Here is a 25,536-nt window from a genome sequence, read left to right as displayed (position 1 = left end):
TTTAGCCTCTTTGGTACAGCAGAAAATCTCATGTTTCCCTACATGCTCTGTCCTCTTATTCTATTGTTTTATGAAAGATCTCTTCTTGAGCAGTCTCATATTTAGCGAGCCTTCTCTTCATTTCAACCTCTGATTTTTGCAGTTTTATCACCTCATCTGAATATCTTTTTAAAGCTTCCTCTATTTTTTTCAACCTTTTGTTATTTGATTTGGTATACTTCTTTAGTGTTTTGTTTATTTTAATTAGCTCTGAGGACATTTGACTTATTTCTTCCTCTAGGTTAAGGGACATCATGTCCTGCATCAAAGCTGGAACGTCTACTGCTTTTAGTTGAACAGCTGCTGACTTCTTCCCAGTCAGTGTTTTTCCTCAACGTTTGTGATTGATTTTGTTTCAAGTTCTCTGAATTTCTTTTTTGCTGGCATACAGGCAGTGCAGTTACTAGCTAGAAACTGAAATTTACCCCAAAATATGAGTTTACTGGCTCTCTCTTCTAAGTCTCTGTTTTCACACTGGGAGAGCTGAAATTAAGCAGTTACTCAATGTGGAGCCATCTTGGAACTGTGTATAAATAGCAGTTTTGTCAGTGTCATGTTAGTTGATGTTACAAGTGAATTTGGAGAGCTCATCAGAGTTTTTTTTTCCCTGCTTATCATTGAGTTTGAGGATGTTGCCTCATAAGAAATCCCTGAATTCAGAATTATTCACTGTAAGAGTTTTAAAAGAAGATCACAAACTTATGGTCATACTTGACAGGGATTGAGAAATTATAAGGGTATTATATGCAGTGGCTGTATTGGTTAATACCAGCTCAATATTATTTTTCTCTATTTGTTTATTTATACATTTGTTAACTGGGTAGGTGCGCTGGGCTTAGGACCCTTTTCAGGTACAAACATCTTAATTATCTAACTATAATTAACTTTTAACTATCTGGTCTAGGGAATTTTTATTTATTAAAACAAAGATCATGTGGGCTTCCCAGACTTGAATACAGGTACTCCAGTTAATTGATCTGTAGCTGAACTCTTACATTATAAAAACATGTTTATTCATTGGTAGTTCTTAAAGTATAGTTTGGAATTTTATGTGGTCATCAGGGACATGGAGTGTGTCTTGTAGCAGACCATAAGTTGATAGCTTGTCTTGTTCATGCTAAGTTGGAGTTCACTGTTGTATGTGGATGTTGCCCATGAAAACACCTCTACAGTTTCCATCAGACCTGAAGGCATGATAGGCTCAAAATCCAGGTGTAGAGAGATTGCTAGCTTTATACTGAAACCCAGTCTCATTATCTAGACAAACATGTATGTATTCAAGTTGCACACGAGACTCATGATCAAGCATTTTGTTAAGACTTATGGTGTTGAGAAGTGCCACTTTGTTGTGGACTGATTTAGGACTGGAAATGGCTACACTGTTACTTGTTATGTTGGGATGCCCATTAGCCAGATTCTGCCTAAAAAGGTACTGTGGATACAGCAAGGACTTTAGCCAGTAATTGGAATGCATAGAATGAGAGGTGCAGGCCATCCTTGGTGATAGAGGCTGAGCTGTGAAAGGTGGAAATGAGTAATTAACTGGAATATGGCATGAAGTGCAAATGGCAAACACCTACTATACTATAGTATTTGGGCATCCCTGCCTCTCTGCTTCCCCAGTCTGGAGTGTTTCAGGGCAGCAATGGTACTGCAGGTCATCATACCAGTGCCTGCACTGCCCACCAGTGCAGGGGCACCAGTCACCACGGACAGCTCATCTGCCAGGTCATACCAGTCATCCAGCTTATAAAACAGACCTGCATATGGTTCCAACAGTTGTTGTTTAAAATGGCTGTAGAGGAGAAGCAGCATCAATTCACTCGAGTAAACGTACCAGTCAGGCACTTTTCAATGGGTACTAGCATAAGCAGCCATCACCACAAATCCACAGCAATACAAAATGACAGCTGTATATAAGTATATACATACATATTATATGAGTGTATATATAAATGTATGTATATAGGTACATATGTGTATGTATATATACAGTACAATGTATAAACATATAAATGTGTATATATAATATTTACATATATAAAATATACATATATAATACAGCTATGTATTGGAAGCATGATAAAGATTTTTTTTTATCTGATGTGCATCTAGAACATGTGGTCAACAGTATTACTTTTTTTGAACCAACAATGCAAAGGACTGGCTTGTAATTATGTACTTAAGCTGAACTCTGATGATTTTTTTGGCCAAAGATGGAAACGTTTTCACATTTGTTAAGCAGCATGACATTTCTAAAAGGCCAAACCCTTTTTATTTCATCAGATAAAATTTTTTTTGTGAAGATTGTAAACAATTTACAGCTGACTGTAGACTGAAAAATTAATATACTAAAGTTATCAGCAGTACGCAGTCTTTGATAAAATAATAAGATATGCACCAGTAGTGTTTCAAAATGTGTTTGTCATCAACAAACTATTAAACAGCATACTTGAAATTTATATGTATTAAAGGATTACATTTGCATTGCTAGAGTGACATAATTCAAAGAAAACATGCTTGCTTACAGTGAACAAGAAAATGCAATCATTTTAAAAGTAATATGTGAAATAATAAAAACACATGGCAACAAAGGTTCTTACAATATAAACCAGACAAGCTTTTAGCTACTTTTTCATCTACTGATAGTTTGCTCTTAGCATTCTGTATTAGAGCTATGTTTAGAGTACTGGACACTGACACTTCAGGTGCATTGATTTTACTAAATGTTATAATAAAATCATCCCAAGTCTGATTTATTTTTTGCCAAGTGTAAATCCTGATGAGGTCACAAGTCTGATAAAGTTGTACATCTGAGACTCCTCAGTAGGTGTGATATGACATAAAAGGTCATCACAGTTATTCAAGTCAGTTACAGTAGTAGCCCTTTTCATTTTGTTCAGCAGTATCTTGTTTTATTTTTGACTGTGTTGATGTACCTTCTAGTATGTCTTTAGGAAATGCAGGGTGTAGAATGGCAGAATTTGTTTTTATTTTTAAGTATCAGAGATAATGTTAACTTAGCAACATAATTTTCCTGTTGGTTTACAAATGTGAGGTAGGATTGTAGTACACACCCCGCAGCAGTTTAGTCATTGAGAACTAGCCTTTAAGGATCTGCTTGTATTTCAGTATCCAGTCACCATTCAGTAACTTTTCTGGATCGTAGAATCATAGGACCATAGGAAGTTAATAGGCTATGGCCCTGAGGCCCTTACAAGGCTAACCAAGAATTTAGCCCATGTTCCAACAAGTCAGCACCCAATGCCCCTGTCCAGCAGGGACACAGGTGGAATCCCAGTGGTGTATTTTATGTTCCCCATTCAGTTATCCAGGTTGTGCTTAAAAAGGGCTACTCTGCTTGACTTGGAGTGGGAGTCTCTTCCACAGAAGGGGGAGTCTCTGTGACACAAATTTGTCCCACCAACAAGTCCTGTTGATGCCACAGACCAGGTTGAGGTCACATGTGTGGGTTACTCAAGTGGAGCTTGACTTGCGGATATGCAACAGTCCCATCAAGGCGGGATCTGAGATAGCTTTGTATGCCAGATAGAGGTCACCTATGAGGAGTCTGTAGGAGACTGAGTAGAGGGATAGGGTCTTTAGCCTATCTGTGTAGGGTAGATGTTTGAGGTCCTGGATTCTCCTGGTGAGGAACCTCTGTGGTCTCCCCAGCTGTTGCATGTGCTTTGTGAGGTACATGCTGCAAGGAGCATTGTACTGATTAATGGGTCTTATAAGGGAAGAATACAGGGAGGTTATGACCACCTTGTCCCTGGATAAGATACCCTTACTAATGAGGTTGGCCATGTAGAAAGCTTTCAGTACAACGGAGGTAATATGGTGATCAAAAGTCAGTTTGCTATCAACCTGGGTGCCCAAGTCCCTCACGACTGATTATGTGCTTAGGACCTTGTTATTAATGTGATCATTTGTGGGGACATCACTGTCCCCAAAGGGGATGATGATGTATTTTATGGCATTCAGTTTGAGGCCATGTTTCTGGCACCAGTCATTTGTTTGGGTAAGACCCTCTTGCAGGATGTCCACATCACTAGGGGAATTGATGACAGCACTCAGCTTGCAGTCATCTGCAAACTTGGTTAACCATAGCCCACTGGTTTTGGCCTGCACCTCAGAAAAATATATCCCAAACAACAAAGGCCCCAAGACTGAACCCTGCGGTAAGTTGCTCTTTACGGGTCTACTGCTTGTGGTGGCTTCCCCTATTTTGATTCGGTGGGTTCTATCCATGAGTCAGTTTTCTACCCATCTAGTAACATATGGTTTGATGCCTAGTTGAGAGAGTTTCTCTGTTATACCTGAGTGGGGAAGAGTATTGAAGGCTTTGGCCAGATCAGGGTAGGTGGTGTGCACTGTCTTTCCCTCCTCCATGGCTTTGGTGACTGTCTCAACTAAATTTAACAGGCATGACCTCCCCTTGAAAAAAACAAACTGTGTGGGATCGATTGTTTGGAGGTTGTCAATGTCCTTGTTAATGAGGTCCGTGATAATCCACTCCATGGCTTTGCAGATCAGGCTAGTTAGGCTGATAGGTCTACAGTTTTCTTGATCGGTGGATGCTCCACCTTTGTGCAAAGAGATGACAGTGGCTGTCCTCCACTCAGCTGGGATGAAGCCGGTACTCAGGCTTTGGTTGAATAGGGTGCCTACTGGTGCTGCAAGTTCCTGCCTGAGTTTGTGTATGATGAAGCCTGGGATGTTATCGGGTCCCATAGAGGCTATATTTTTTGGCTTTAGGAGGGCAGTAATGACTTGCTCCCTAGAGATAAGGGGAGGGGGGGCAGGTGCTGGAGATGTCCTGATTTACTGATGGGGGGACAGAGGGGTGAAGTTTTCACTGAACCTGTCTGCCAGCAGGTTGGCTATATCTACAGCTTTTGTGTATGTGGTGTTCTTGACCACCATTTCTGAGCAGATCTGGGTGCTTCCCTTGAGACTGCAGACATATGTGAAGAAAGCCTTGTGATTGTCTTTAGTAGATGTGACCAGTTTGGACTCTAAGTTTGCTTTGGAGGATTTCACTAGTGCTCTTATTTGCTTGTTCAGACTAAGGAGAGATTGCTTCCAATTAGGCATCTGTTCCTTCTTGGTCCTGGACAACAATTTTTTCCTTTTATTATAGAGTTTATTTATTGCAGATGTCCACCAGACAGGTCTACTCTGCCTTGAGGAGGAGAATTTTGTCCTGTCAGGTATTTTTGATTCCATGCAGCTATGTAAATGTTTGTATAGTACTTTGGTGTATGTTTGGACATATGTGCCAGTTCCTACAGAGGGGGAGGGGACTGTAAATCTGTTTGTACCTTCCCTCAGGAAGCTGTAATCAGCTTTGGAGAAGTTTTTTTGTTTGACCCTAGCTGGTGGGGGGGTCAGGGGAGATGCTGACTTCGAAAGTGACCGCTTTGTGGCCAGATATTATCAGGGAGAATGACACTGTAGGGATGCTGCAGTAGTTACTCATGTTGGTTAATACCAAGTCCAAGATATTTTCTCCTCTTGTGGGGTGTCGAACAGCTGGTCCAAGGCATATGCATTGAAGAAATCAAGGAATCTCTGGGCTTTTGTGTTTTGGCATGAGTAGTTCTTCCAATCTATGGTTGGATAGTTAAAGTCACCCAGGATCAGGGTAAAGGGTTGAATCTTGATAGATTTGAAGAGGTCCAGATAGGTGGAGTGGGCATATTGAATCAAAGTTAGGGCCTGTAGCTAGCTATGATTTGAATAGGGGTCTTGTCAATGGTTAACTGCACCTGGAGTGTCTCCTGTTTATCATACTGTTTGACCAACCTGGAGGTGTGTATGTCTTTTATGTATATTGCAACTCCACCTCCTTTTGCTTTGCTGCCCAAGGTTTGGGTTCTGAATGTATGATAGGATGAGTAAGCTGGTATGGCTGGGGTGCTCTCCGCAGCTTTGAACCGGGTTTCTGTGACTGCACAAATGTCAGCATCTTCCAGGATCAAGAATGCTTGCAATGAGTGAAGTTTCATATTTAGACTCATATCGTTTAGCAGCATGACCTTTAATTTGTTTTTGATGACATTTTCATGTTGGTACTTTTAACCTCATGGCATTGAATAAAAAATGCACTATGGGCAAGGCAAGATCCTTTGCTAGGAGCCTGAAGCCCAATGGAGACAGAAGCAGGCCATCTCTGGCAAAGCATTGTGGTTTGTCAGTCATGTCTTCCCAGGCTGTCAGGTACTGGATCCCCTGGGAATGACACCAGAAACTAAGACAATTATTAAAGTCATTCATTTTCTGTTTGTACTGAGGCATCATTCTGGGTGATGGTAGAATGCTGCTTAAGGCTAGGAACATACCTACTTGGGACAGATATTCAGGGAGCTCTATCATGTCTGCCTTCATATAATCCAGGGAGGTACGTCTCAAGTCATTTACACCAACCTGGACTATGACAGAGTCATAATAGTGCCTGTTGTTGAGAGACTTGAGTGCATGGGTGATATGGTGGACTCTGGCACCTGGCAGACAACTAAAAGTGTATTTGATTAATTAGTAAGGCCATCTGCTGCTGTGGCACTTAGTACATTTTTGTGTGCATAAATGTCAGGATTGTTCATCTGCTCACTAGCTGACTGGTTACAAATGGTATAGCTGTTCTGTGGAAGGTGCTTATAAAAACATCCCAGCTTGTGATTTTTTCATAGGGGGTTTGTTTCTCAGTCATAACACTGCACTCCTTTTAGCACCTTACTCTGCTTTGTTTCCGATGTTGTGATACAGGTCATTTTAACATGTTCACCTCTTCCTTTTTTTAGTACAACATAGAAACCATGAGTCACTTTTGATCTTTTAATTCTATGTATATACTACTCCTTTTATTATGTAAATCCCCCTCCACAACATTTCCTTGCACAGCTAGAAACTTGCCATCATGCATGTTATCAACAAAAAATCCCATCATACTGGCAAACATGATTAAAAAGATGTACAGTACTAAGCACATTGGGTCTGTCTGATCATCTGATAATTCAATGTACCACTACTAAGAAATGTAACACTAGTGTTTCACGTTACATGCTATCACACTGATGGTTAATACATTTAATAAATGTAAAAGGTTTTGGCACACTTGTTCTTTAATATTCAAGTTTATTGCAAGTTGCTATAATGTCAGCAATGTGTGCTTCCTTGCAGTCTGAAGAAAGGACAAAATCTTTTAGTATTTATAATTATGTAGCATGAGCAGAACAAATAGAAAAGGCTAAACAAAACTGTGTCTGTGCAGCGAGCTAAAGAAACTCAACCCTACATAAAACGAAAGCTTTATGCAATAAGCAGGTGTGATAAAAATGCACAGATTTTAAAGTCATATTACATTTAATCATTAAAATGTTTGTTAACTTTTACCTAGTGTGTAATTTAAAAATCTGTAAAGTTTCCGGGTGAAGTTTGGAAACAAGCCAATGCACACTACAGAAGTAGGTCATCAGACGTTGTGTGATACTCCGTAGACCTGGGATAAAATTCACATTGCATTGTTCTGATTGGTGCACAGTACACTACTATACACAGGACCATAGTGCACTGAAAAGCTCCTTGCCACAGTGTTCATGTCTGTAGTGTTAGTGTTTCATAGTGTCAGACACAGTGCTGTAAAGACTGACTCCTGATCGTATGCCTATATGCACATTTTGTTTTGATCTGTTGACATATTATGCAGCACTGTGAAACACCAAGCTAACATAAATGCTTTCACATTGTTTGGATCCTGACATGCCGGGATAACAAGCCACGTTCATAGTATACTGCCACAAGACATTATGTCACAGGGGGGCTGTAAAAGAAGACAGGACTACTGTACCCCCATAATGCAGTCACTCTAAAGAGTATGGGAGACAATGTATTTGCAATGTCTGACTTTACTCAGGGAATGCAATTGCTAATAGGACACTAAAAATTACTTGACCATACTGAACACATTTGCTCGTTTACAATCCTCTTTCCATATTGTAGTATACTATATCAATTTATATCTCACTAGCTCTGAGATTTACATAAATTAAATCATCTGTGCAAAGCATTCTGTAATGTTACTGAACGCAGACAAGAACATTCAGGTACGTGGAGTATGGCAGCAAGCCAGCAGTGCTGCAAAGCCTTAGCACCAGCAAAACCTGATGCTTTCCCATAAATGTCAGAATTCATGATTAGGTAGTGTGTGTGTGTGTGTGTGTGTGTGTGTGTGTGTGTGTGTGTGTGTGTGTGTGTAAATATACAGTCTTCTACAGGTCCTCAAAACAAAAAACATGGAGTACAAAATTCTTAGACAACTGTTTAGAAGCTGTAGCAATCAAGCATAACTTAAAAAAAATGAAAACAACAAATCTTTTAAAACATCTTTTTTTGAAGGGGCAAGCCCCACCCTCTGCACCCCCATATACCCTGCATCCCCATACCCCTGCTGCTTACATATACAAACTCTGAGACTGTACTGAGGTGGGAAAGAGCAAATTTCTAATTCCCAGTGTACAGGAATCTTGGACATGAGAGCACTGACAGTTTGTCATTGTGTCATATTCAATCACTTTTAGCCAGTCTTCTGTCAGTTCCAACAAGTGAACATTCAAAACAGCCCCCCACACACATACACAACATATATATATATATATATATATATATATATATATATATATATATATATATATATATATGAATAAATGCTGAATTATCAACATGCGAAAGGATCTACACCGAAGAGATCAACACCAGCAATTTGAAAATTACCATTTCACAGAACTCAACAAATCAAAATTTTTGCAACAGAAAGCATGCAGTTTCCTTTGACACCCCAATTGCCATCACGGCAGCACATATTCAGATTAGATTTGTCTGAATAGTAGTAGTACTAACAGTAGTATTATGGAAAGGTGTTACAAAGGCGAGTGTGGGGTTAGGGTTGTGGTTGGCAGGTATTAGGAAGATTGGCAGGGGAAGGGAAAAATCTATTCCTTAACACTAACACTAATCAAGACAGCTCACATACACACACACACACACACACACACACACACACACACACACACAAACACACACACACACACACACACACATACGCACCAATATACATGCACTACAATACATGTATGTTATGACTTAACCCTACTCTAAACCTAACCAGCCTACACTTGCACAAACACACCTACCATGTAATGCTGAAACCTTCAGAATGTCGACATTAGTTTCCAAGCCCACATTTACCTTAGTTGCATGCATTCTGTTTCACATTCATCTGAAATCTCAACATCTTGATGAAAAGAACAGTCAACAATATTTCAGTCATTCATTCTGTCAACAAGCAGCTGATTCAATAGAGTGGATTATATATATATATATATATATATATATATATATATATATATATATATATATATATATATATATATATATATATATATATATATATATATGTAGATAGATGTGTGTGTGTGTGTGTGTGTGTGTGTGTGTGTGTGCATGTGTGTACTAAATTATTTGACACCTCCAATATCCAAACTCAGTTTAGCTTCAAAACATTGCGGCCCAGTTTGTTGAGTCTGAAAACATCATAACCAAAATGTAAGTACAGAAGCACGAACTCCTGGAACATCATATTTGCTCTCCAGGAAAGTAACCACTTGGTCACCAATGAAAAATCCACAAATGGTAGCAAATTACACCCATCAAAGTGGGGGGTTACCCCCACACCCCCCTACTTACATATACTAACTTCATGATCGCACTATACGGAGAAAGGGCAAAGTTCAGCATGGTTGCCAAGTGTTTACTTACCCGGAGAGGAAATACGATGTTCCAGGAGTTCGTGCTTTTACACTTATGACATTTTCAAACTTGACGACCTGGGCTGAGACATCATAAAAGGGAACCCTAAACTCAGTATAGATCCTTCTAAGACAACAGAAAGCCTTTCTTATATATGCTGATACAATTTGCTGTTTTGGATGATTCTGGGATGTCATAACATTATTTGGATCAGGCCTACTTGCACGGATAGCATCTTTTATCTTCAGAGTAACAGCACCATGAAATAGACATAGTACTATATTAACCATGCACCTTGCTGAATCCTGTATCAATAAATATGCATACTTTTGTCCTGTTTTCCATGTCTACTACATAACATGGTCACCTTTGGCATGTTGTGACATAATTACCCATGTGTAGTGAGTACATATTGTCTACCGATCACATGGAACTTTCTCTCCTGCTTTTTCTGATGTACTCGTGCTGTGAAGTGGTTACTATGTTGCTGTCTCTTGTTCTCATTTAATGGCAGCGTTTCTTTCAAAGCATTGAAAAGCGATGACTTTAATCAACGCATTAATTCTCCAATTCTCCATTTGGCAGCAGTGCATGAAGCTGACAGGGTGGTTGAGGTTTTTCCCCTACATTATTCTACAAATCTTCCAGTATAAACTGAATGAATTTAAACTTGTTGAGCTCATCAGCCCATCGTTGAGTTCCCCAATATCTGAATTCCGTAGGGGGTCACTGCTGGAGTGGTTTCTTCTTGTGTACCAGCAGTGTTTGGATTTTCTTTGCAGTTGTGTAAACATTCTGTTATCTGTACGGGGGGGGGGGGGGCACTCAAGTGGATGCAGGGGGATTACCTCCCAGCAAAAAAAAAGTTTTTTTTTGTGCAATTCTTTAAGATGATATTTTAGCCAGCATGTTTTGTCCAGTTGAAATTAAACTCAGTGAATCAAAAAGGAAGCAACATTTTTTTCTACTTAAAAAAATAGCCATTTTAAAATATAGTTCTGAAACCGTCTACCAAGAAGATGCCGGTCTAGACAATTCTGAAGCCTTATCTGTAGGCAGTTTCCTTCTCTGTTCTTCTGACAAAGTATACTACCGTGAAGAAATGAAAAACAGTTCCCCTATTAGTATTTTACACAATTCCAGTGCTAAGCTGTTTTGTATTTCTCTTCAGGACATTGTGTCTTAAAATTCTGTGCACATACAATTAACATACAATTGACATCGGTAAATGTATTTTCAACCAAGTTTCAAACCAAAATTCTTGATCTTGTATTTTCTTGACCTAAGAAAAGTAGGATAATTAACTTTGAGCTTTATATTTCTTTTTCATTTTATTCTTGATCTAAATGCAATTAACATTTGCTAGCATTCATTCAAACTGTGACCATTTAACATAAGTAGGAGTATTTTAAAGTGAGTTTCAAACCATAATTCTTAATTTTTCTATTTTTCTTGATTCAGGGAAGAGTAGGCTAATTAAGCATGAATATTTCTTTTAACATTTTTCTTGTTCTGAATATAATTAAGTACTGATACTGCTAGCTCAAGCTGTGATAATTATCATAAATAGATGTATTTTATACCATTCAGGGGAAAAAAGCTTTAATCAGTAGCTACTCACATTTGCCATATTTGCCTTATTTATTAATTATCTGATAAGAAAGGGGCTTTATCAAGTCTACTACTGTTTTCAGGACTCTGCATACAGCAGTGGATCATAAACCACAGAGACTGTGTTTCTTTGCATGGTCATGCATTTATAAGCTGCAATGAAAATGGACAGAAATGTCAACTAGGACTCGTACACAGTTTATTAATGAAAGTGTTCAGACCTGTCTTCAAACACATCGCAGCGCGGGGGGGGGGGGGGATTCCACCTATCATTGGTAGCCTGGTACAGTGAATGCTTACATTAAAATGGAGGTGGAGGACAGAATCCAGTTCCTGAAACATAAATGCTCAATTCATGGAGGTCAAGCAGAATGTTCCCAAATAATGACATATCTTGTCAGTGCAATGTGAAACATCTGGTTCTCACAAGGAGATATGTTATCAGTCAAATGCACTTTTAACTTCTGACATTTAGTATATGCACACACTACTTGCCTTACATTAGTCAATAAGCACATTAGTCTAAACAGATCAGGACCCCTGTGATCTCATCTATGAAGTTCAGTTGGTAAACACATAATCTGTTTTTCTGGTACAGAAAGACAGTTGAAGTTGTTTATAGTCCCAGCCTATGATTACCCTGTTCTGACAGCACTACCCCCTTGACCCCCTGCTTACATATAATTAACCAGGTTACAATTAAGATGTCCTGAATTACTTCAGTAAGTATATCAGCTGTGTTTCTTTTGATTTTTCTTGTGTAACTAAACACGAAGATCATCACACTGTCTGGCAAGCCTCTCAACTGCCCCTGAATTTTCAGAATCCCCCTCATTTAGCCTCATATTTTTGCCCTAGCCCCCAGAAAATGTTTGATTTTCTGGTACATCACTGATGGCTACAGTTAATCAGAAAGGCCAGACATCAATGTTTCATACTTATTGCTCAGAAAATGTAAGTTGACACAAAATTATTTGTTCTATTAGTTTCTTAAGTGAATTAGACCAAAATTTAAAAATTGTCCTTGATTTTGGGACTTTTTTTTTCCTTTTGTTTTTGGCTTTGTCTAGAATTCTTGAGCAAAGAAGTTGAGAGGTATGCTGTTGGGAGTGAGGGATGTATTATTAAAGCATGAATAGTGATGTTCTGGTTTGAAATAATGACACAACGACACTAGTTTCCTTCTAGCACATGGGTGGTGATACAGTATGATGCCAGGTGACACAAAGCAGAAATCATCAATCCTTGCAAATAGACAATAATGCTGAATGTTGCTAGTGTCCACTAGGATTGGTCACTGCTGCTTTGTGCTGTCCATTATGTACACACACACACACACACACACACACACACACACACACACACACACACACACACACACACACACACACACACACCTGCTTGGATGTCAATTTTCTTTTTACTTTATATAAAGACATGGTTCCCATTCACATTGCCAAAAGTACAGTTCTGCAAACTACATTTGCCTGGACCATAACTCGGAATTTACACTTCTCCGAAACGGCACTTTGCAATCGCACTGCAGTATGTATGAACAAATATACTGTTGTCACTGCAGTGCAATCTCTGAGTTAGTATATATAATTAGCAGGGATGTGGGGAGTGCAGTCTCCCACATGGGAGCTTGCCTCCCTGCAAAAATTAAAGAAAATTAGTTAATGTGGTTTAACTCTTTTCCATTTTGGCAAAGTGCTGTTTCAGAGAAATGTACATTCGGAGTTATGGTCTCGGCAAAGTGTGGTTCAGAAAACTGTACATTCGGCAATGTGAATGTGATCCAAAGACATAGGTGGAGTGGAGGCTATAGAAAGCTACCATGTGCAATTCAGTTGTGACAGCTATCACATACAGGTTAGCTGCATTTACTTCTGAAACAGAGGTAAAACAGTGGCTTTACAGTTGTCCGCAAACAATGGAGAACCTGACATTTTTTCACATTTGTAGAAGTAACTACAGACTTAGAACTGTTCACATATATCTACCAGACTACAAAGCCTTCCTCTTTCTCGTACCTTATAGAAGTCAAAAGGCATCCATCTTTCTCTGTAGCTTCCCCACTTTAAACTGCGTAAGCATCTCTCTTACCTCCTAAATCATAACATCACATTCTAGCCATTCTCCTTCCCTTCTTCTATCAGTCTCACCCCACCCCTTTATCTTCTCCCTCATCCCATCCATCGTAGCTCCCTTCTCCTGCAAGCTGCCTCATGGAAATCCCTAAACTCCTCTGCTATCTCTTTATTTCTATAGAGCTGACCTCCTCCTTCCATCTAATTGCATTTATCCACACCCCAGTTATCCCTTCTTTGATCTTATAATTCCGTGATCTGTCACCCTGCTTGATAGCCAATATTCATTCATCCCCTTGACTCAGCCATCTTCATCAATACTTCCCCTCCTCTCTTTCTTTCATATTCTTCTGTTAACTTTCCTCTATGTTTACCTCATCCTCCTGTTCCTCTTCTCTCTTTTCTGCTTCATCTTTCACTTCTTATTCGGTTTTATTATTGTACTTAATCAATAAGCACTGAAGCAAAGTAAAGCAAGTAGTATATAGATTTAAAAGAGAAAAACATATTACAAGTTAATGCAATGTCATCCAGTAATAAGAATCCTGAAAACAAAGATAAACATAGCAAAATAGTTAACACGGAGCAATAAAAGTCACCAGCAATTTTTAGTGGAGTAAACCAATACGGAAAGCATCCTAAACTGCTCTAATACCCTGAAGAATGTCCAAAAAGTCATCTGTGCCCATACATAAATCATAATTAAGGAATGTAACTATCCTGGGACAAATAAAAGCGATGAAGCAAATTGATATATTAAAAATTCTCCATTTAATCAACGTCTCCAAAAGAATGAAATAAAATAAAGATTGATTCAACAAATGTCCAAGTGTTTCAGATATTGTGCTGTAGTCCTTCTTAGTTATTCCTCCCTTTCCTACTTTTCTTTTCCTCCTCTCTTGTTCTTCTTCCATCATCTGCATCATTTGACCGTTCCATGCCATCTTAAACCAAGCAATCATTTTTCTGCCATGTCTGTTTAACTTCATGCATCAGTGAGTTCTTTCTTTCCTCCCAAAGTGAGCCTGCACTTTATACCCATCTCTTGCTCATTTTCTGCTTCTTTTTGCTTTCACTCTTTTGTCTGTCTGATCAAAAATTGCTTCTTTCCACGTCTCTTTTTACTTACATACCCCCATCTTGTATAAGAGACCAACACATAGTCATTTTTGCTCCGTTTAAACCTAAAATAAGAGAGTTTGCTCGTACCATGCTTCCTCATGGCTGCCACACATTCACTTTCAGTTCTGCTTCATTTCCTCCTCTATTTTTTATTCCTTTCCTCCCACTCATTGAGGTGATACAGAGTCTCTTCAGTTATGTTTTTGGTACGTCCCCTCCCATTTCTTGTCCCTCTTCTGCACAAATACCTTCAGAACTCTTACATTAATATATTCATGTTATAAAAGTCACCTTAGGAACCACTTGTCTCCTCATGTCTAATCTCCCAGCAGCCACCTAACCATTCTTTGCTTCTCCACCTTCAGTTCACTCAACAACCACAAGAACTGCATAAACCCATGTGCCCTTATTACATCAAATCCAGTCCTGTATCTTCCCTCCACCTGTTACTAAACTTCCTTCCTTCACTGACCTCTCGTCCTTTCATGCAATTAGGCTATATCCACGCCTTCATCTGCAATGTGATAAAACCCCTCTCCCTCCTTTTTTCTTGTGTGATCTCTCTATGGAAGATGTCAACAACTGGGTCTCCTCCATCTACAGCTATGTGCCATCTTCTGAACTGAGATGGGTAGTATTACTTTCATATCTTCTAGTAGGTATAATCTCACCTTATATTTCAACTTTTGGGGCAAATGGCACCAGTGACGAGATGCTGGCACTGCTTTCACAGCCTCCATGCCTTCAGCTGGCACTCTCCAGGAGTCATTTCTCAATCTTAAGCTATGCTGGCTTCACCTTGGCCTGATGTTCTTTCTTCTACCATCTTTCTTCTTCCCCATCTCAACTCAGATATCTCACCCCCCCCCCACCACCATTATTCACTTCTGTCAGTTCTATTCATCTAGCAGTAAATTCACTCTCTCCTGGTTTACTTTACCACAGACTGTTAGCCCTGCTGCATCTTTTTTAAACATCTTTATTAAATTATCACTTAAGACATAGGCAAGCATACATTAATAGAAAAGTAAAGAAACCATATTAACATTTTTCCATTTGCATATATTATACATCACATATGTTTTCTTTCTTATAACTATCATCTATCCAGCATTACATAATTTCTTGCCTTCCCTTAAACCTCACTCCTCCTTTTCCTGAACATTATTCTGTATGTACTGTTTTTACAGTTTCCATTTATTTCAATGTAATTTGCTTCTGTCCTTTTGTAAAGACCCCTCTTCCAGTTCTTTTATCTCTTTTATGATATTCAGAACTTCAAACACAGTTGGTTTAGAGTATCATTTCCAAGCTGTGTCCCAGCTCAAAATAATAATTTCCCTATTAGGTCCAATTGTTCATCCAATATTTCTGACAGAGTACTCTGAAGGGAGTTTTTAAAATCTGCCAAATCATTATACTCCCCAAACAAATGTTCCCAGTAGTTATCTCTTTCTTCCCCATCACACCAATACCATTTGCTACCTATCTGAAGAAAACTTCTTTGAAGTCTGTTTGGGTTTAAAATACCTGTGCAACATACCTCTCAACCTCTTAGACCAAGAAATCTGGACAAAGCCACAAATAATGGGGGTCAAAGCCCCAAAAATATGGACATTTTTTAAAATATTGCTCTTGCAAACTTAGAAAGTTTCTGAAGGATATATGTCTAAAAATCAATTGTCTGCCATTATTTTCTGACTTCAGTCCTCGATGATTTGCCAGAAAAACTGCAGTTTTATGAGAAACAAACCAAAAATATGAGGCAAAAATCTGGATATTCTGCGAAAATCTAGACAGTTGAGAGCTATGCTGTGGAAAGACTTATAAGCAAATTCCTAAACCTTCTGGACTTTGTTGCATACTTGGGAGTGATACATATGTCTTCCATTGTTCCCTTGTAAATTGTTTTCCAGACTCTTTTCCCAATCTTTTCTAACTTCCTCTGATTATTTCTTATTGTTATCATGCAATATTTAATACACCCTTCATATTTTTCCATTTTAAACAGCAGCATCTGTTCTAGAGTCAACTAAAAACTCCAGCAGAGCAGGTCTTTCACTTAGGATTCCCTATCCCTTTCTCTTTGCCTATACTATGATATCAATCGGGGAAGGCAGTCTCTAGCCTGTGGTCCAAATATTACCTTAGCCTCATCCCACTCTATTACCTTCTCCTCTCTCGTTATTTGCTCCCAGTACCTTGGTTCCTTTGCCAGTTTTCTGCTGTAAATTCCAGCCCCCATCTTGCCTATTTTCTGTGCCCCTACTTGCAGTCATCTTTATTGGCAAAATATCCTAACTACAGTCTCGTGTTGGCTTACTTCCTAGAATATTTTCTGCTACTTTATGAATATAATATTCTGTATAGTTGTTAATGTTTTCCTTAAAAGATTTGCATCCAAAATTCTACTCTTTCTCTCCTTATTTCTTGAACTTCAGCCTTGCTATATTTTGTTGGATACTGACCTCCCACCTTTTCCTTCTTCTACCATGTATCCATTTCGTCTTATGGGACCTATTCTGCCCCTGCCCCGAGTTAGTGTGGCATAGCTGATTATATTTAAAAAAAAAAAAAAAAATATATATATATATATATAGTTTACAATTAAAAGCAGAAAGTGAATTATGCGAAAGGCACCTCCTCGAACATGGTAGGAGCGACAGGCAGAATTCTGATGTTCAGGTGTACCTCTGTTCGTAAGGACATACAAAAGTCAGGGTTACAAAGAATCTACATATACGGTAACTGTCGACTTTAATGTCGAAAAACGGCTGTCGGTGTTATGTGTCAATGTTTTGACCTACTTAATATGCATGAGGTCGATTAAATGCATTGCAGATATGATAGTTCACTATTTTGAATGTCAGGATTTTGATAGTAATCCTATATATATATATATATATATATATATATATGAACCTATATAATGGGTCCCCTGCATTTTTTTTAATGCAGTTTCTTCAACAAACACAGCTGGTGAGGTTTAATTTTAGTGGTATGGATAGCTGAACATTGGAAATGTCGATGGTGTGTAATGTTGAGACAGATAAGTTGGGTTGGAGGGGTGAAGTGTCTCAGCATCTGTATGTGAATTAGGGTTAGGGTCAGGGATAAGTGAGGGATAGGTTTTGTATGTTTGTGTATTTTAGGGTTAGGGTCAGGGTTCGGTTAGGAGACAGATATAGTGTTGTTTGTGTGTATTTGTGAATGTTTGTATGTCTGAGTGTGTCTTGCATAGAGCAGTGTTACAGGAAGGTTTTCATGAAGATATGGTGTAGGGTTAGGGTTGAGGGAAGGGACAGTGTTATGGTTAGGGTTATAACCTTCCCATTACACTGCCACTATGTAGATGAATTTCTACTAGTGTTATAGGAGTTTTAGCTTTAATATTTGGAGAGGAAATAGTTTTCTTTTCTCGATATTATTTAATTCAATATTTTTTGTTTTCAGTATTGTGTATGTTTGGACTTCTTTTGTCGGTGTTTTCAATTTGACATTAAATAAGTTTTATCAAACACAAAATAGCCGCATATATCTATATCCATATCTATGTATGTGTGTGTGTGTGTGTGTGTGTGTGTGTGTGTGTGTGTATATATATATATATATATATATATATATATATATATATATATATATATATGTCATCAGATATTTATATTAATTATTTTTGAGTGTCTGAATTTTTGTACACATTGTAAATTACAAGCCCTATTCTCTTTTTCAACTTCAGACATGCATGCAGGAAGAAAACAAAAACACTTTATAATTATTTTCCTCTTGTCAAAATGCACTGTGAATCAGTTCTTCATGTACTCAGGGCTGGCAGTGTATTCCCTTTAGTAATACTTCAGTTAACATCAGGATTCATTAGAACTGTTCATATAAGTCATTCCTTAGCTTAATTAGCAATGTGAAATGATAAAGACTGAAAAAGGCATTTAGATAAGTATTCATAATGGATATCATCTCTTTTATTGTTTTACTAAAAATGCATCTCTGTAACAGAGCTTTTTTTCTGTCAGGTCTCTGAACCACGTGCAAAATAGCTATGTTTCTTGGTTAGAAAAGTGTAAAAACATAAATCAGTCAATAAATAGTTATTTTATATTAGAATAGCTTTGTCTCATTATTAGTAGCAGGGCACATTAGCCTAAATATGACACAGCTACTAGCTTTGATGCCAGTGTTATGCCATTCTAAGAAATAGAGCCTGGAGCCAGAATTAGATATAGACAAGCAAGAGCTTTTGCATGTAGACAAATGAGTGGTCTGGTATAAACCTATGAATCAAATTAAGAGCTTATCCCAGGTCACTGCACATATGTTATAACATATTATTTTACAGAATCCCATTAGGATAACCAAAAATCAAAGCGTCAGCATTTATATAAATAAAAAGGCAAAAAAATGTTTTGAAATAATAACAAAATCAAAATAAAAGAAGCCTGGTTCAGTGATGTAGAGGAATAAAGCTTGAACTAGTACTCAGATTTAAAAGAGTGTCTTAGCATTGGGAGAACAAGGCATGAGAGGGGGAGGGGGTTTACAGTAGACACCAGCTTACCCATCTTAGGGGGAAAAAGACATGGCTTATGGTCAGCTGATTGCCACTATGCAGTCAGAGGACTTCATGGCATCAAATTGGCTGGGAGCAGAGATGTGGGATTGTCATTCACAAGATGGTAAAGGTTGCCGTCCCTAGAGTGTGTTTGTCTGTTTGTTTGGGTGTGTGTGTAGCAGTAAAGACATGCACAATGGAAGGACTAGGACATTCCACTGCCCTGCAGGTGCTCATGTCAGCCACTAAGTAGTGTTCGAGCCATATAGAAGAATGCCCTTATCATTGGATGACTCTGAAGTTGCAAACTCTTCCATAGCTGCCTAAATGATTGCTCCCTTCTGTCAGTCAGAAACTCTCCTCCAAGTCAGGTGCAAATTATTGGGGAGAATGGGAGCATGCCAGTGTTTGCCACTCTTTGAGCTCATTATCTGAGGGGCATCCCATCAGTCAATTATTCGGACTCAGAGTCACACACCCTGAGGGAAAAGAGCATATCACTTTCTCAAGTTTGTATAACCTCAGAGATAGAATCACTGGTAAGAGTCCAGTGTTCACTTTTTTATTTCTCCATAAGAAAGTTTATCTTTTGACCATTAACTTCTTGGATAGATCCATGTTATATTGTATTATATTATATTATATTATATTATATTATATTACTTTACTAATTAATTTGACTGATCAAAATGCTTACATTAATCTTATTAGGCTTGGCTTGACTTAGGCTCTCATCTGTACATACAGGATAAGCTGAATTGAACCAGACCGAAGTTTCAAACCTGGCCTGGTATGACTCAGGTCTTGTCCTGCTCACATATTCCTCTTTCAGTAATACAAAAAATGAATAATGGTTTGTAGATGTTCTGGACTGAGTGAGTGAATGTATAATGTTTCTGAGTTCTCAGAAATTATACATTTTAAAACAAATAAAGAATCAAGAATCAGAAAGAAGAATTTGAAAAATGAAAAAAAGTCTATTTTTAATATACACAACAGGATGAAAATTAAGGAAAAGGTGGTGGAAACTTCAGCAGCAAACACCTAATTTTAAACAGAATTTATCATTAAGAGGTTGAGCTCCACAATTGTGATGATGAAGTAAAATAAATGAACATCTTATCTTGTCATTTACTACCAAATAAAGGGTCAGTAGTACAAAGAGGAAGTATAATAAATATGTTTCAAAACGTGGAACTTTGAATTCTCTTACAGGAAACATGGGATGATTATACTCAGATTTCACAGAGAAAAGGAGAAGAGCCTAAACGTATTGGGATGCACATGGCACATGAAATAGTGAAAATCCACACTCAGTTTCTTAACATGAGTCTACATTACTAGGGGATGGGAAAGAGAGATATACTTTACAGTCAGAGGAGCAAAAAGGCAAATCTACAAAAACAATAAATAGAAAAAGGAATACAAACTGGTTAAGTAAGAAGCCTAGCAAGTATTCACTGATGAGTAAACATTTCACTAAGAAGTTCATATTACTATTCAGCACAAGCCAGCTGTGAGCTCTTCTGTTATCACTACTACCTCTGTAAAGTGCATCTAGAAAGTTCTCAGCTTCTAAGATATGCACATATGTTTTCTACTGCCAATGTTCTGCTGAAGAATGAAATTATTATTAGCACCCTTTACATTATTTAGGGTGTTTGTGAATTTTACATTCAAGATATAACACCTTCATTTTTGGTGATACAATCAATAGATAAAAAAAAATCCCAACCTCTGCATTAAGCAGAGTAGGAGGAAGAAGTAAAAGATGTAAATGGCTACTGTAGGCACTTTGACTACATCAGATCTGAAAATACTGACCCAGGAGGAATATCATGACAGAATGGAATCATTTGTATGTGTCTAGTTGGGGAACGGCAGATAAATCTACAAATGAAGCAGAAAAAGGGCCACACTTCATCGCATTTGTGGAGCAAATATGATCTGTTTAGTGAAAAGGCTTTTGAATCTTAACAAACACCAAGAAAAGAAAAAAGTGCAACTAGAAGCATATTGCAAAAAAAAAAATTCTAAATTTAATAAGCTATTAAGGTGATATAAACTTCAGTCTCAGTAAAACGCTCAGTGAATCAGCTCAAAGTGCATGGCTTAGTTGAGAAAATTGATACAAGACTAATTATGTAAAGGCAAGATGGCAGATACTGAGAGATGGGATTGTATGTGGAAGAAAGGGTGTTATAAAAAATGTCTCAGGCTTTGCTTGTTAGTAGAAATAACAAACAACAATTTACAATAAGTTGAAGTCTCACAGTTGGTAGTAGCATGTCACAGTGCAATGGCAAGGTCACAAGAATATGAAGTTTAGCAAATGCAGTGTTCATTATGGGTGCCTTGGTAAACAACACAAAGCTTCTTACTGTAAGCTTATACAAGAAAAATGTAATCTTATAGAAGGAGTGGACACATCATAAGAGTCAGTAAAAGCAAGAAAAATAAATCTTTACAAAGAGCATGTGTAATAGAGATGAAAGAAAAGGTTTGTAATGACTGCTGACATAATATCCTTGATAAAGACGAACATGTTGAGTGTCCATAGCAAATACTTCTTTCTTATACACAGTACAAAGAACTTATGTCTGAAAAAAATAACCTAGTCCTGGTGCAGATAAATATGAAAGGCAGACCTATCTGTTTTGAAGCTAATACTATATGTGATGTAGACATTATGACCAAACGCAAATTCAGAGAACTGGTTTGGCTTTGTTGGCCTAAATTTGTCCATAAAAACTTAAAAAGGAAAATGTAAAAGGTCATGGACATTCATAAGCCATATAGCTGAAACACTCAATGTCCTTAAGGGTCATTTACATATATCCCATGGGTCACTATTACAGGTGGCTTAAGGTAACACACAATGAAAGCTCTAGCTTGGCTAGGGTATTTCTTGCAGTTAGAACTACTCATAAAGGAATATTTAAATATAACCATTTATCTTTTGGAATGCCTTCTGTATTTGCTTTATTTCAGAAGACTATAAAAGGTTTGTTAGAAGACGTTATAGGTTAGTATTTATTTTTAAGTTACACTAGTTTCTATGGTTGCACAAAAAGAATATTTGCAGATTTCATGTGATAAAACAATTGAGGGATGTAGGCTGGTATCCTAAAAACAACAAATGCATGTTTTTTTGACAAAAATAGAGTCACAATACTTACCACATGCAGTAGATTATGCCTCACTAGTTTAACTCTTCAACACTCTAACTCATCCACTAAGATCCATTGTTCCTTTTTACATCTGTAATTTATTTTACTCTAATTTCTGAAATGTTTTGAAACGTTTGTACATATTGTAAATTAATATGTTGGATTTACTATGTATCCTAAAAATTACTCCACTATTGTACTGTTTTATTGTCACTTATGAGCTATTCTACTCACCTACTTTGTATGTCTGGTCAGTGTTTGACCCCAGGCTAAAACTGAAGCTGGTCAGAATTGATCAGTGCTGTACCCCAGTAAACAAATTCAAATAAGTAATAAAGAAAATAAATAGATGCACTTGGTTTGTGACTTGCAGAAAATAAAATAAAAGCTGTTGTAGAGACTTTCTTACAAATGCTACTGAACTGAAGGCGTATCCAGTTTTACTGAATTATCAAAACAGGTTCTTTCTAAATTTTGCAGCCTTATTAACCTTCATTGTAAATTATTGTAAGCTGTGAGAAAGAACAGGGATTACAATTTCAAAAGACTAAAACTTTGCTACAGCCTGTTGAACTGGTTGTTTGTTACTCCGATGACAGAGATGTGATCCTTCCTTATAAAGCCTCACCTTATGGCATAGGTAGTGTGTTTTCAAACCCCTGATTTATGTCTTATAGGTTTATAGGTTCATAAGTATATACTAGGTTAATGACCACAAGTGCCTTTACAAGTCAGCCATGTCCCCAAATGCATCCAACAAGTTTTTTAGGGGTTTACTTTAGAGTTATATGCAAGAATGATCAAGCATTTACAGGATGTCTTTTTCCATTAGAGGCACAGGAGCTAGATCAGGGTTGGCGTTCTGGTGTCCCATCCACTGGTGCAAGTTATACTTGAATAGGGTAAGGATGAGCTCTACTTCATCTAAATGGGAAGCCTGGTGTAGAGGAGAGGTATTCTGTGGGACACATACCTGTCCCCCCATCAAGTACTATTTATGTCAAAGGCAAGGTTTAAGTTCCTGGATCAGGTAGTTCTGATGCTAACTGTTTTGTAGATATGTAAAAGGTTAATCAGAACAGGATCCAAGGATGCCTTGTATGGCAAGGCTAGATTGCCTTTCAACAATCTGTAGAATTCAGAGTACAGGGATAGGTTTAAGGTGATTCACATATGACATGTTGTTTACTTCCTGTATTCTTTTTTGTAACGAACCTCTGTGGATGTTGCATTTGTCACATGTACCATGTCAGGTACACACCAAAGTACATTGTACTCAGTGATGGGTCTGATGAAGGCTGAAAGCATTGGAACAATGTCTTCCTTGGACTTGAGTGCCATACCCTTGCTGATAAGTTGAGCAACACAGAATGATTTCCTTACTGCCTTAGACATGTGTTAATCAAAAACCAGGTTGCCCCAAATCCCTGATTAATGGATCTACTCTTAGACATGTGTTATCAATGAGGTAAGATTTCTTGGCACTGAGTTTTAACCAGTGGTTTTGGCACCAGTTATTTGTCTGTGTTAGCCCTTTCTGGAGGTTCTTAATGCTTGGGTAGATTCTATGCCTGTTTCTAATTTGCAATCATCAGCAAACTTGGTCAGCCAGAAGCCCTTGACATTGGCCTTGACTTCTAAGAAGTAGATGCCAAAAAGGAGCAGACCCAGAACAGAAAAGAGACTCTGCTAGTGACTGGTCTCTTTCTGGAGATGGACTCCCTTATCCTAACTGGATGTGTCCTATTTGAGAGCAAACTGGCCATCCTGTGTGTAACAAATGGGTTTATGCCAAATTCTGTGAGTTTAAGAGGCCAGAATGCGTTATAGTATTGAATGCCTTGATCAGTAAGGGTAGGCAGTATACAAAGGTTTGGCTTTGCCCATTGTCTTGGTGACCTTCCTGAAGAAGTCCATCAGGTTGAGTAGGCATCATCTTCCCTTGATGAAACCAGACTGGATTGGATCCTATATCTGAAGGTTTCCTATGTCATTATTTATTATGTCTATGATAGGGATGGGGATTGTCATAATGGTTAAGGAGCTTATCTCACAGACAAGAGGGACAAGGTTTGATTCTCATTAAGGGAAATTGGCTAGGCTTAAAATGGCTCACAAGGACAGCTATCCTATTACTTATCTATGAACCTATAATGCTTTTCATTGCTTTACATATGAGACTAGTCAGACGTATGGGTATGTAGTTTCCCATATCTGTAGAAGGCCCACCCTTGTGCAGCGGGATGACCATTGCAGTTCTAAATTCACATGTTATAAAGCCTGACTGGAGGCTGTGGTTGAATAGTAACTCTGGTGGTCCTGTTAGGTCATGTTTCATGCTGCTTAGGAATCATCCTGGGACATTATCGGGGTGTATCAATGTGGTGTTCTTTGCCTTGGAAAATGCACTTCGGATCTATTCCCTAGTGATAGATGGGGGTTATGTTTGATGGTATTTCCTTAGGGTATGGCTGGGGGGGCAGGGGTAAAATTGGAGCTGAACTTGTTGGCCAGTAGATTTGCTATATCTTCAGGCTCAGTTTAGGTGGCTCTATTTACAATTAGTTCAGCACATTTTTGTGTACCGCCTTTGAGGTTGCGCACATAGCTAAAGAAGGCCTTTTGGTTGTCCTTGGCCTGGGAGGCTATTTTTATCTCAAAATTTGTTTTGTTAGACTTGATTTGCCCTCTGAGTTGTTTGATTAGATTGATGAGAGCATTTTTATCCTTTTGGAACTTACATTTCCTAACTTTTGCCATGACTTTCTTCATTTTTTTGTACAGCTTGTTTATGTTAGGATGTCATCAGAGTGGCTTGTTTTTTGAATTTGTTCTCAGCTTATTCCTGGTAGGCGCAGCTGTCTCAATGCAACTATTAACATGATTGTACAGAGTTTTTGTGAACAATGCCACAAAGCTGCTGTGTTCTCAGGATTCGGCAGATGTCGAGACTTGAAATTTTGCCAGATTATCACTTAATAATCAGAAGTTTGCCTTAGGGTACTTTCTAACTGCTACAGGTTAGCTGAGGGCATGAGTTCTATTTTTATTTTGAAGAAGAAAGCTTTATGGTCTGACTTTACCAGAGAGGACATTACAGTGTGTGTGTGTGTGTGTGTGTGTGGGGGGG

This window comes from Protopterus annectens, chromosome 10.part0 (genome assembly GCF_019279795.1).
Source record: "Protopterus annectens isolate FY-2018-M chromosome 10.part0, PAN1.0, whole genome shotgun sequence".
Lineage (NCBI taxonomy): Eukaryota > Metazoa > Chordata > Ceratodontiformes > Protopteridae > Protopterus > Protopterus annectens.
The sequence above is the reverse complement of the archived record's forward strand: the minus strand, read 5'-3'. Positions refer to the sequence as shown.